The following is a 10977-nucleotide window of genomic DNA, read 5'->3' as shown; positions in this document are numbered from 1 at the left end:
AGCAAGGTGGGAGCTCATGCATAAGAACGTAAGAAGAGTTAAGTTGGATCAGACCAAGGGTCCATCTAGTCCAGGATTGTGTTTACACAGTGGCCAACCAGCTGCCCACAGGACATGAGCGCCCTCCGCCCATCTTCCCCAGCAACTGGTGTACATAGGCACCCTGCCGCAGATACTGGAGGCCCCATATAGCCACCAGGACTAGAAGCCATTGATAGCCTTCTCCTCCATGAATTTGTCCAATCCCTTTTTAAAGCCATCCAAGCTGGTGGCCACAGGCTACCTCTTGCCGTTGTTGTTGTCGTTCAGTCGTGTCCGACTCTTCGTGACCCCATGGACCACAGCACGCCAGCGGTAACAAATTCCATAGTTTAGCTGTGCGCAGCGTGAAAAAGTCCTTTTATCTGTCCCGAATCTCCCCCGAGTCCGCTTTATGGGATGACCCAGGGATCTTAATATTACGACAGGCCGTGTTCCCTGAAACCTGATCCATGTGTTTACTTGAAAGTAAGTGTTTCTGAGGATAAAGCTTTGTGTAATACCCTAACCCAATTTACAATGCTGATGACTGTCAGCAGTTCGAGGCAGTTAAGAGTCCCTTGGAGTAGAGACACGCCTGTGAGGCTGCAATTTTTAAACACCCTTTCCTGGGAGTAAATCCCGTTGACGTCAATGGGGCTTACTTCTGAGTAGACATGCACGTTGCACTGTTAGAGGTGAGGACATACACCAGGAAATATAATACTTAATCATTCTTAATCATTTGCAAAAAAAATTATTTGCAAATTCTTCAGCAGCAACTGTATTTGGGCCAAAAGGGTGCATTTAATTTAACGTTTGTTCCTTTTTACTCTAGTGTAAGCTCAGAGGCCCCGATTTGAAACGAGGCCCGAGCGTGGGTAGGGGGCTTTAACACCCCCCTGCAGGTCCCGATCCGAATCGGAACTGCAGTTTATAGTGCAAAATAGTGACCTATTTGGTTTGCTTTTTCAAATCTAGGAGTTTGAAGCAGTTTCTACAGGACTTCCTGTAGCAACCCGTTTTCTTCTGGGGCTCGTTTGAGTTGGCAATTGCTCCAAACTGCGCACAAAATCTTGGCTATCCTGCAGTCCTAGGCACACTCCTAGGCACGTTTACTCGGGAGTAATCCCTGCTATTGAGTTGAGCTGCAAACATTCCATGGGACTTATCCCCAGGAGGTGGGGCTGTGTATCCATTCTGGGTTTCAGTCAGAACCAGCCAGAACTCTAAAGGAACTATCCAGAGCGCTGAACTCTAGTCCCAAAATGGGTTCAGCGCCTTGGATAGCTCTGCCTGAAACTCAGAATGGATTCCCAGCCTTCTGACTAATCAACGCGCACCGGGTCTGGTCCACGGCTGCGATCCTGCATGTTACTTGGGAGCAAGCGTCATTAAGTTGGGCTTGCTTCCGAGTAAACACGCTTAGGACCTCGCTGCGAGGCTGTCTCACGTGGAACCATCCCGTGGGATTTGCAACGAAGCGTCCATTCAGAAAAACTGGGGCCTTGAGGTGCAATCCTATACATTTCTACACAGAAGCAAGTCTCGTCGAGTTCCGTGGGCCTTACTCCGAGTAAGTGGGTATCGGATTGCAGCCTGACTTTCTCTCTCCTCGCCGCCGTTTTCCACCACCAGGCACGAAGCGCAAGAGTTTTGTTAAACTTTTGACACGCACGATCCGAGCGCTCTGCGCGTTTCCGCTACGGTTGAATTAGACACCGGGAACAGGGAGCGACTCGAAGCCGCCCGCGAGCGACTTTTAACTAGCGTGCCAAGCTGGCCACTTCCATTGTTCTTTTGCCCAGGAGGGAGGAGCGAAGAGGCCGGGCCGTGATCCGCCATTGGCTGCCCCAACGTGCCCCCTCGCCTGTCTCCCCTGGAGGAGAACCTCGTCTGAAAGAAGAGCGCTGCCTCTTTGGCACGGGAGAAGGGAAGTCGAACAGGCGCCTTGGGAGGAAACGACGGGGAATATCGGCAAACGGGGCCATGTGGCTGGGATTGCGCCATGTGGCTGTCCTCGCACAGGGCTGGCTTGCCGGCCGGTTGAGACAGGCATCTGAGAATAACCGGGATGCAAATTCGAGATCATCCCGGTGGTGGGTTTGCTGGCTGGCTGGCTGTCTGGCTGGCTCGTTCGTTTATTTGGCCCAATTGCTAGGCGCATTTGATTGCACGGCTGAAGTTGCGTTTACCAGGTCAGGCTAATTGTCCCTCTAGGGCACTCTTCCTCAACGTGGTGGCCTCCAGATGTGTTGGACCACAACTCCCAGCATGCCTGCTTGGGGCATGCTGGGAGCTGTACTCTGCGTGCAAAGTATGTGCTTTACCACTGACCTACAGACCATCTGTAAAAAATGGGCTTGCTCTTCCCCAGCTCCCACAGGCTTTAATTAGAGGGGAAGCTGAGCGCTTTCCATCTCTATATTAGGGGAAAGCTGCACCTGTTGAATTTCTGTTTCTCTTCTGCTTCAGGAGCGCTACTAAAGAAAAGGAGGCAATCCTCTTTCAATTGCATTAATCTTACCTTCTCCTCAGCAGAGCTCCTTTAACTTTGCAGCTCCTTGGCAAGCGGAAAATTCAACAGGTGCAGCGCTTTCCAGCATAGCGATGACTACGAAGCCTTCAGCCACTGCATTTCAGCCTATCACGCAGTCGTTAAAGGCAGAGGAGCCCTACTGGAAAAAGAGGTAGTGACAATACATTTGCTGTATTTGTGGAACATAGATTGTTTTTACAAGGTATGAGAGAAATTAATGCCGAAGAGCAGCTTTCATTTAACAACTTGCCTGATCACCATAGGTGAGCAGAAATTCTATGCAGGCGAGTGAGTGGGCTGATGGAGGAGAGACTTTTGCTGAATGCTGGTCTAGATGAATCTTCAGTCAGATCCAGCAGCACAATTTTGATGTATTGATATACATGGAGACTTCTTTTTTTTAGCAATTACACTTTCAGCTTGATCCTCCCTGTATTTCCTTAGAAGTAACATTCCATTCATAGGACTTATAAGTTAGTAAGTTAACTTTACAAAAAGAAGCCACAGCTTTTATCTCTCCCACACCCCCTCTCTACTTGAACTGCCCTAATTTTCTCGCCGCCTCTTCTGATTGTCACTGCAGGATTGGCTGAAACTTTATGCTTGAAAGGATGAATTTTCCTGACTTTCTCTCAGTAGCTGATAACTACCAGTTGCCTAGGGATTTGTGTAGGGATGACTGTTTTAGATAGGTAACTTGAATTTTACATTTGGAATAACTAATCCCATCCAAAGAAGGGACTCATTCAGAAGTTCCTTTTGGGGGGTCCTTGGCTGCTATGCATGGTGCTCCTTACCCCTGTGCATGCAACTGAGTGTTTGGAATGTAATAATGCACTATTTTTAAAGTGCTACCAGCCCACAGAGCAGGTTTTCTACAACAGGCCAATATGTGCAAAGTTTTTGACTTGCATATTTCCAAGTATACACCAGGAGATGCACTGTGGTGGCATAGTCTTGTACTGGATCACAGCTTTTAACTCTAACCAGCAACACAGAACTCACTTTGTGTGTGTTTTCCTCTCTTCCATCTTGTCCCCCCCCCCCCTTCAGCAAGGGAGATTTGCATGCAGAGGCCAGCTTGTGTATCGATGATGCAGACACGGATGTTATTATCCACATTGAAATGTGGATAATAACCACATCCCCATCCAGGGTCGTAACACGTTACGTGTGCGAAGCACTGAGCTACTGGGCACATGTAAGGATTTCATTATGGCGATCACTCGTAACCGAGTAAGATTGTCTTCCAGGGGTAGAGTCTTAGCAGTGGGTCTGCAGGTGGCTGTAAAGGCCGATTCTGGATCCACACAGCCTCCCACGGTGAGGACATAGGTTTCCAGGTAGAAGGCAATCACGATGAGGATTTGCTTGACGTGCCTTCCATTGAGCTCGTTTCTCCCTTTCGCCCTGTATTCATGCTTCTTCAAAGTCCACAGCGCCTTTAATATAGGCTGACCTCCAGTTGGAATGCTCATGGGTTAGAGCTTCGCAATTCTCAATGCTTATGTTACAATTTTTTAGATTAGCTTTGAGAACATCGTTAAATCTCTTTTGCTGTCCACCAATATTCCGTTTTCCATTCATAATTTGGGAATAAAGTAGCTGCTTTGGAAGACGATCAGGCATTCGAACAACATGGCCAGTCCAGCGAAGTTGATGTTGGAGAATCATTGTTTCAACGCTGGTGGTCTTTGCTTCTTCCAATACGCTCACATTAATCCGTCTGTCTTCCCAAGTAATTTGAAGAATTTTTCGGAGACAGCGTTGATGAAATCTTTCGAGAAGTTGGTAGGGATGGCGGAGAATTTCTCCCCGAAACTTCGGGGGGCCGAGCACCAACGTGTTCGGCCCCCCGAACAAGTTTTGGGGAGAAATCCTCTGCACGCCCCCCGGGACAGGACTTACCTTTGCTGAATGTCCCTCCCGGCGGCGGGTCCGGCCGGCGGTTCGGCGGGTGTTCGTGCGGGGCGGGAGCGACAGCCGCCATTCCAATAAAAGAAAAAAAAAACGCCTCCATGATAGGCTACGTGACGATTAACGTAGCCTATCACGGCTAGATTTGCAAAGTCAGCCGTGATAGGCTACGTAAATCGTCACGTAGCCTATCACGGGTGACTTAAAAAAAAAAAAAGCGCATACGGATAATGGCGGCCCCCATAGGGAGCCGCCATTCCCATTCCTTATTTGGTCGCTGTAGTCTACGTAAAAATTTACGTAGACTACAGCGACCAAATAAGGAACGCGAATGGCGGCTCCCTATGGGGGCCGCCATTAGCGTACGCGCTTTTTTTTTTTTTTTAAAGTCACCCGTGATAGGCTACGTGACGATTAACGTAGCCTATCACGGCTGACTTTGCAGATCTAGCCGTGATAGGCTACGTGACGATTAACGTAGCCTATCACGGCTGACTTTGCAGATCTAGCCGTGATAGGCTACGTGACGATTAACGTAGCCTATCACGGGGGCGTTTTTTTTTTTTTTTAAACTTTCGAGTTCGCGGCCGGGTGAGGCGGGAAGCCTCCCCCCCGGCCTGAATTTCGGCCGGGCGAGGCGGGAAGCCTCCCCCCCGGCCTGAATTTTGGCTGGGGCGAGGCGGGAAGCCTCCCCCCCCGGCCTGAACTTCGCTGCTCCCCCCCCCACCGCGAACAAGCTTCGACGAAAGGTAAGTGACTTTCGTCCACCCCTAGAAGTTGGAGGTGGCGTTTATAGATGGTCCATGTTTCACAAGCATACAGTAAGGTTGGTAGTACAATGGCTTTGTAAACAAGCATTTTGGTCTCCCTGCGAATGTCCCGATCCTCGAACACTCGACACTTCATTTGGGAGAATGCTACAGTTGCAGAGCTCAGGTGATGCTGAATTTCAGCATCGATGTCAGCTTTTGTGGAGAGATGGCTGCCAAGATAAGAAAAGTGATCGACATTTTCCAGCATCACACCGTTAAGCTGGATTGATGGTGCCACAGAGGGGTTGGTTTGTGCTTGCTGGTAAAGCACTTTGGGTTTTGAGGCCGAGCTTTTCATATGCTTCTACAAAGATGTCTAGGATAGTTTGGAGATCTTCCTCTGAATGTGCGCAGATTACGTTATCATCAGCATATTGAAGTTCTATGGCAGAGGTTGTAATTACTTTTCTTTTTGCTTTCAGCCTACTGAGATTAAAAAGTTTTCCATCTGTACGATACATGATTTCTACACCAGTGGGAAGTTTCCCTTCAACAAGGTGCAGAATCATAGCGATGAAGATAGCGAATAAGGTTGGAGCAATGACGCATCCCTGTTTAACGCCTGATCCCACTTTGAATGGATCTCTTTGGGAGCCATTGTTATCCAAGATTGTTGTTGTCATCAAGGAGCTGCAAGATGTTCACAAATTTATTAGGGCATCCGGTTTTCAGAAGGATGGTCCAGAGAGCATTTCAGTTTACAGTGTCGAAGGCCTTAGTCAGATCAATAAACGCCATGTACAGAGGTTGGTTTTGCTCCCTGCATTTTTCTTGGAGCTGTCGTGCGGTGAAGATCATATCCACTGACGCCCTGGAGGGGCGGAAGCCATTTTGGTATTCAGGGAGGATGTCTTCTGAGATAAGTAAAAGGCAATTTGTGAGGATCCTTGCCAGGATTTTGCCTGCTGTAGCTAGAATTTTACCTGCCATAGGCCTTTGTGGCATTAAAAAAGCCCTGTACATCATGGGCATCTGCAAAATGCTGGATTTCTTGAGCTTTCTTTATCCACCAGGTGTTCTTAAGTTCTCTAGTTCTTCTTTGGACCTCAGCCTTTGCACTGGCGTTGATTTTTTTCTTAGCGGCACAGTTGATGTCTTTTTGCCATATTTGGAAGGTTTTCCTTATCAATAATATGTTCAATCTCCCTATCATTCTCATCAAACCAATCCTGATGTTTCTTAGTTTGGTATCCGATAGTTTGTTCAGAGGCTGTGATAATGGAGGTCTTCAGTTCATTCCAGTGTTCCTCGACATTTTCAGGGGTTTCCATAGGTAGGTGTTCCTTAAGAGTTGTTTGAAAGCAGGCTTGCTTAATAGGATCTTGAAGGGCCTGGGTGTTGATTTTACGCCTTACTTTTCTTCCTTGGAGCCTATGTTGAGGGACAATCTTAATGGCCATCATGGAACGAATTAATCAGTGGTCTGTCCAGCAGTTGTCAGCACTCGTCATGGCTCTGGTGAGGAGTACATCACAGCAATCTCTGGCACGGACAATTACATGATCTAGGAGATGCGAGTGCTTCGACTGAGGGTGCTTCCATGATGTTTTAAATTTATTTTTCTGGCGAAAGAGTGTGTTGGTAATAACAAGATTATGCTCTGCACGTTTAGTCAGAAGTAGAATTCCATTCTGTTTGCTCTTGCTGACTCCTTCTTTCCCGGTGGTCCCCGGCCACAAATCAAAATCACACCCAACTCTTGCATTGAAATCACCCAGGAGGATAATTTTGTCGTCCTCAGGTATCTCTGATAAGATGGTGTCCAACTGGGAGTAAAAATTTTCTTCATCAGCATCTAAAGTTGGTGCATAAGCACTTAAAATAGTTGCCTGCTGGTTTTTGGCGAGTTTTATTCGAAGGGTTGAGAGTCGTTCGTTAATGCTAGTAGGAACTTCTGACAACAGCTTCATAAGATCATTTTTAATAGCAAAGCCTACTCCATGTATTCATCATTCTTGTTCAGGCAGTCCTTTCCAGAAGAAGGTGTAACCTCCTTTTTCTTCCTTCATTTGTCCCTATCCTGCTCTTTGGGTTTCTTGGAGTGCTGCTATGTCAATGTTAAAATGTCTCAGCTCCCTTGCAATGATGGCAGTCCTGCATTCAGGGCGTCCACTATCTGTATTGTCCAGCAGTGTCCGTATATTCCATGTTCCAAAATTCATTTGTCTTTTGCGACCGTTAAGCGGTGACCCCACTGGATGCGGTAATCCAGTCAGGGAAGTGGTGAGGCAGACTATGTTTAGGGCACCTTTTCTGGCCCCCTCCCCATACGGGGTGAGCAGAGTGGATCCTAAATAGGACTGCTCAGTCGTGGATACAGCGCCTGAACTACTCAACTGCCTCAGTCCTTGAGTCAGAGGTCTGTATCCACCGCCCATGTGCCGGTCCATGACTAGGGGCTTCCGGATTTCACAGTCGTGCCCCCGTTGCCATTCACCGATCGCCACAGGGCTTTTGGTTGTTTGGGTTTGGTTTGGATTGGAAGACGCCTGTGCGTGAATTTGTTTTATGTGTGGAGATCAGTGCACACAAATTTACCTGTGTAGGCTTCCCATGTGGCTAGTTCCACATTCTGAAGTGTTCTTAATCCATGTGCCCAATATGTGCACAGCATTTTCACATCAGCGTGGCTTCCATTCAGGACAAGAATTCTAGCATGTGAGCAGTGCAAGTATAGGAGCCTGTACACAGGTTAAGAATCCTTTGAGTACAATGACTTGGATTCCTGCATTGAGCAGGGGGTTGGACTCGATGCTCTTGTAGGCCCCTTCCAACCCAACTATTCTATGATTGTATGATTCTGTGATGAGCAACATAAGCAACAGTAAGAACCAGACATGGAACAACTGAGTGGTTCAAAATTGGGAAAGGAGTACGACAAGGCTGCATATTGTCACCCTGCTTATTTAACTTATATGCAGAGTACATCATGAGAAACACCGGGTTGGATGAATCACAGGTCGGAATTAAGATTGCTGGGAGAACTTTATCAACAACCTCCGATATGCAGACGATACCACCCTAATGGCAGAAAGCGAAGAGGATCTCAAGAGCCTCTTGTTGAGGGTGAAAGAGGCGAGTGCAAAAGCTGGTTTGAAACTCAACATTAAGAAAACTAAGATCATGGCATCTGGCCCTATCACTTCCTGGCATATAGAAGGGGAAGAAATGGAAGCAGTGACAGATTTTACTTTCTTGGGCTCCAAGATCACCGCAGACAGTGACTGTAGCCATGAAATTAAAAGACGCTTGCTCCTTGGGAGGAAAGCTATGGCAAAACTAGACAGCATAGTAAGAAGCAGAGACATCACCTTGCCGACTAAGGTCCGCCTAATCAAAGCTATGGTTTTCCCAGTAGTAATGTCTGGCTGTGACAGCTGGACTATAAGGAAGGCTGAGCACCGAAGAATTGATGCTTTCGAACTGTGGTGCTGGAGAAGACTCTTACGAGTTCCCTGGACTGCAAGGAGGTCAAATCAGTCCATCCTCAAGGAAATCAACCCTGAGTGCTCATTGGAAGGACAGATCCTGAAGCTGAAATATTTTGGCCACCTAATGCGAAGAGAAAACTCTCTGGAAAAGACCCTGATGCTGGGAAAGACTGAAGGCAAAAGGAGAAGGGGACGGCAGAGGATGAGATGGCTAGATAGCATCACCGATGCAATGAATATGAACCTGAGCACGCTCCGGGAGAGAGCGGAGGACAGGAAGGCCTGGCGTGCTATGGTCCATGGGGTCACGAAGAGTCGGACACGACTGAACGACTGAACAACAACAATGATTCTATGAATGCCACGGATCTAAACTGGTTTTGAACCTTGATTCAATTAAGACGCGGTACTTTGTGGTTTTAATTTTTGTGAACTACGGCTATTGGCCGGTATACAAATGAAATAAATAAGTAAATAAGAAATTTGTGATTCTACAAGTCTCAGTACACTGGAAGCCGCATTATACCAAGTCAGACTCTTTGTCCATCTAATATAGTATTATCTACTCTTGCTGGCAACAGGTGTCCAATGCCTTGGTTAGAGAAGGGTGTTCCCCATCACCGGCTTGCCTGTTCCTTTTACCTGGAGATGCTAGGGATTTATGTTCTGCACACAACCATGTACTCTGCCACTGAGCTATGGTCCCTTCTGGTATAGCTCTAATTATTCTGGGATTGAGACCACTGTTTTGTAATATGCTGTGTCTGGCCAGGGGTAATAAGGGAGGAACTTAGAGGTAACCGGAACCTCTTCCTTACAGCTTCACTTAGTTCCATGTGTGCTTGTTGCAGTCCAGTGCAGCACAGGGAGTTCCCATATGAGCAGCCCTACATCTTGTGTAGAGACTTTTATCCAAGCTGTTGCAGCAGGGGTAGGCAACCCGTTTTGTAGTCCTGATGTTTTGGACTACAGCTCCCATTATCCCTACCCATTTGCCATGCTGGCTGGGCCTGGTGGGAGTTGTGGTCAAAAACATTTGAAGGAGACTGTGTTGCTTAGCTTTGTGTGAGCAGTGATGGAGAGGGAGGATCCATTTTCCTCAGGGTACTCAGGGCTTCTCCACATGGAGCTTTTATCCCGTGATTGAGATTGGTTACTCACGGACGTTTGCGGGTCCTTTACATGGCATTGTCAACCTCCAGGGCGTCTCCTGTGCTAAATGACCTTTATCCCATTTTTTAAAAGATCGGAGATAATGAGCTATCAAATTACAGTGTGTTGAGTTCCCTTGTGAAAAGAGGAAATCTCACAATAAGAGGCGCTAGACCACAGCACCATCTAGTGGTTATATAGTAAAACTTATAGAACGCAGATAAGGGGGGAAAGGTGTAGGGGGGAAGGAAGCGCGTGTAAAGGGACCCCATCACGATCCTGCATTTAAAACGGAAGCAGAAAGCCCCGGTAAAGTTGCGGGAGTTTAGCCTGGTATAGAAACTCTCTCGGTGAACTGGCAGGCTTGGGGGCCTTCCTCCATTTCACTGCTGCCCTTTGCAGAGGCAGGCTGATCATCTCAGTAGATTGCCTCGGCACCAGGCCATGAGTGAGGATGGTGTGGAGATTAGAGTGAGGTGGGCTTGGCGGAATATGGGACCTTCCACTGGGCCAAGGGTAGACAATGGGGAAGTTGGATCATGAGCCTTCCTCCCACCCTCTGTCTGTCACGGACAGCAGTATTGATTATCAAAGTCAGGTAGTCGCGGAGGCCTAAGCCTAGCTGGTCTGCAGGGAGTGGTTCCTTTATTTGCCTCTCCCTGTGAGGAGGGGGGAGCTGGGGAAGACATTCAAGGAGGCATTTTGGCTCCACCAACTCACAGCTACACCAACCATTCTGGCATTTCATGCACAAACGCGCAGCAGAAGTGCAGCGTGTCCAGGGCTGGAATCAAGGGTAGGCATGGTTGGACAGCTGCTGAGGGCCCAAGCCCCCGCAGGGGCCCACTAACAAGAGCCTCCTGGGCTTGCTCCTCCTCTTCACCATTGCAGTCTGCTTCTTCCCCTGCCTCTCACACTGGTCCAGACAACAGTGGTGGTGAGAAGGAAGAGCAGTAGATGCTGCTGCCTGCACGGCTCTCTGCCTGGCAAGCAAGCAAATGGGAGCAACGAAGAGAAAGACGATGAGGAGAAAGAGCAGTTGTTCACAATGGTGGAGAAGGCATATCCACTGAGGGAAGGGACCCACTGAGGGTGCCTTGCCCAAGGG

The sequence above is a fragment of the Heloderma suspectum genome, chromosome 1 (assembly GCF_057233095.1).
Source record: "Heloderma suspectum isolate Gila_16-S chromosome 1, 16-S_ref, whole genome shotgun sequence".
In the NCBI taxonomy this organism is placed as follows: domain Eukaryota; kingdom Metazoa; phylum Chordata; class Lepidosauria; order Squamata; family Helodermatidae; genus Heloderma; species Heloderma suspectum.
This window is presented reverse-complemented; position numbering follows the sequence as displayed.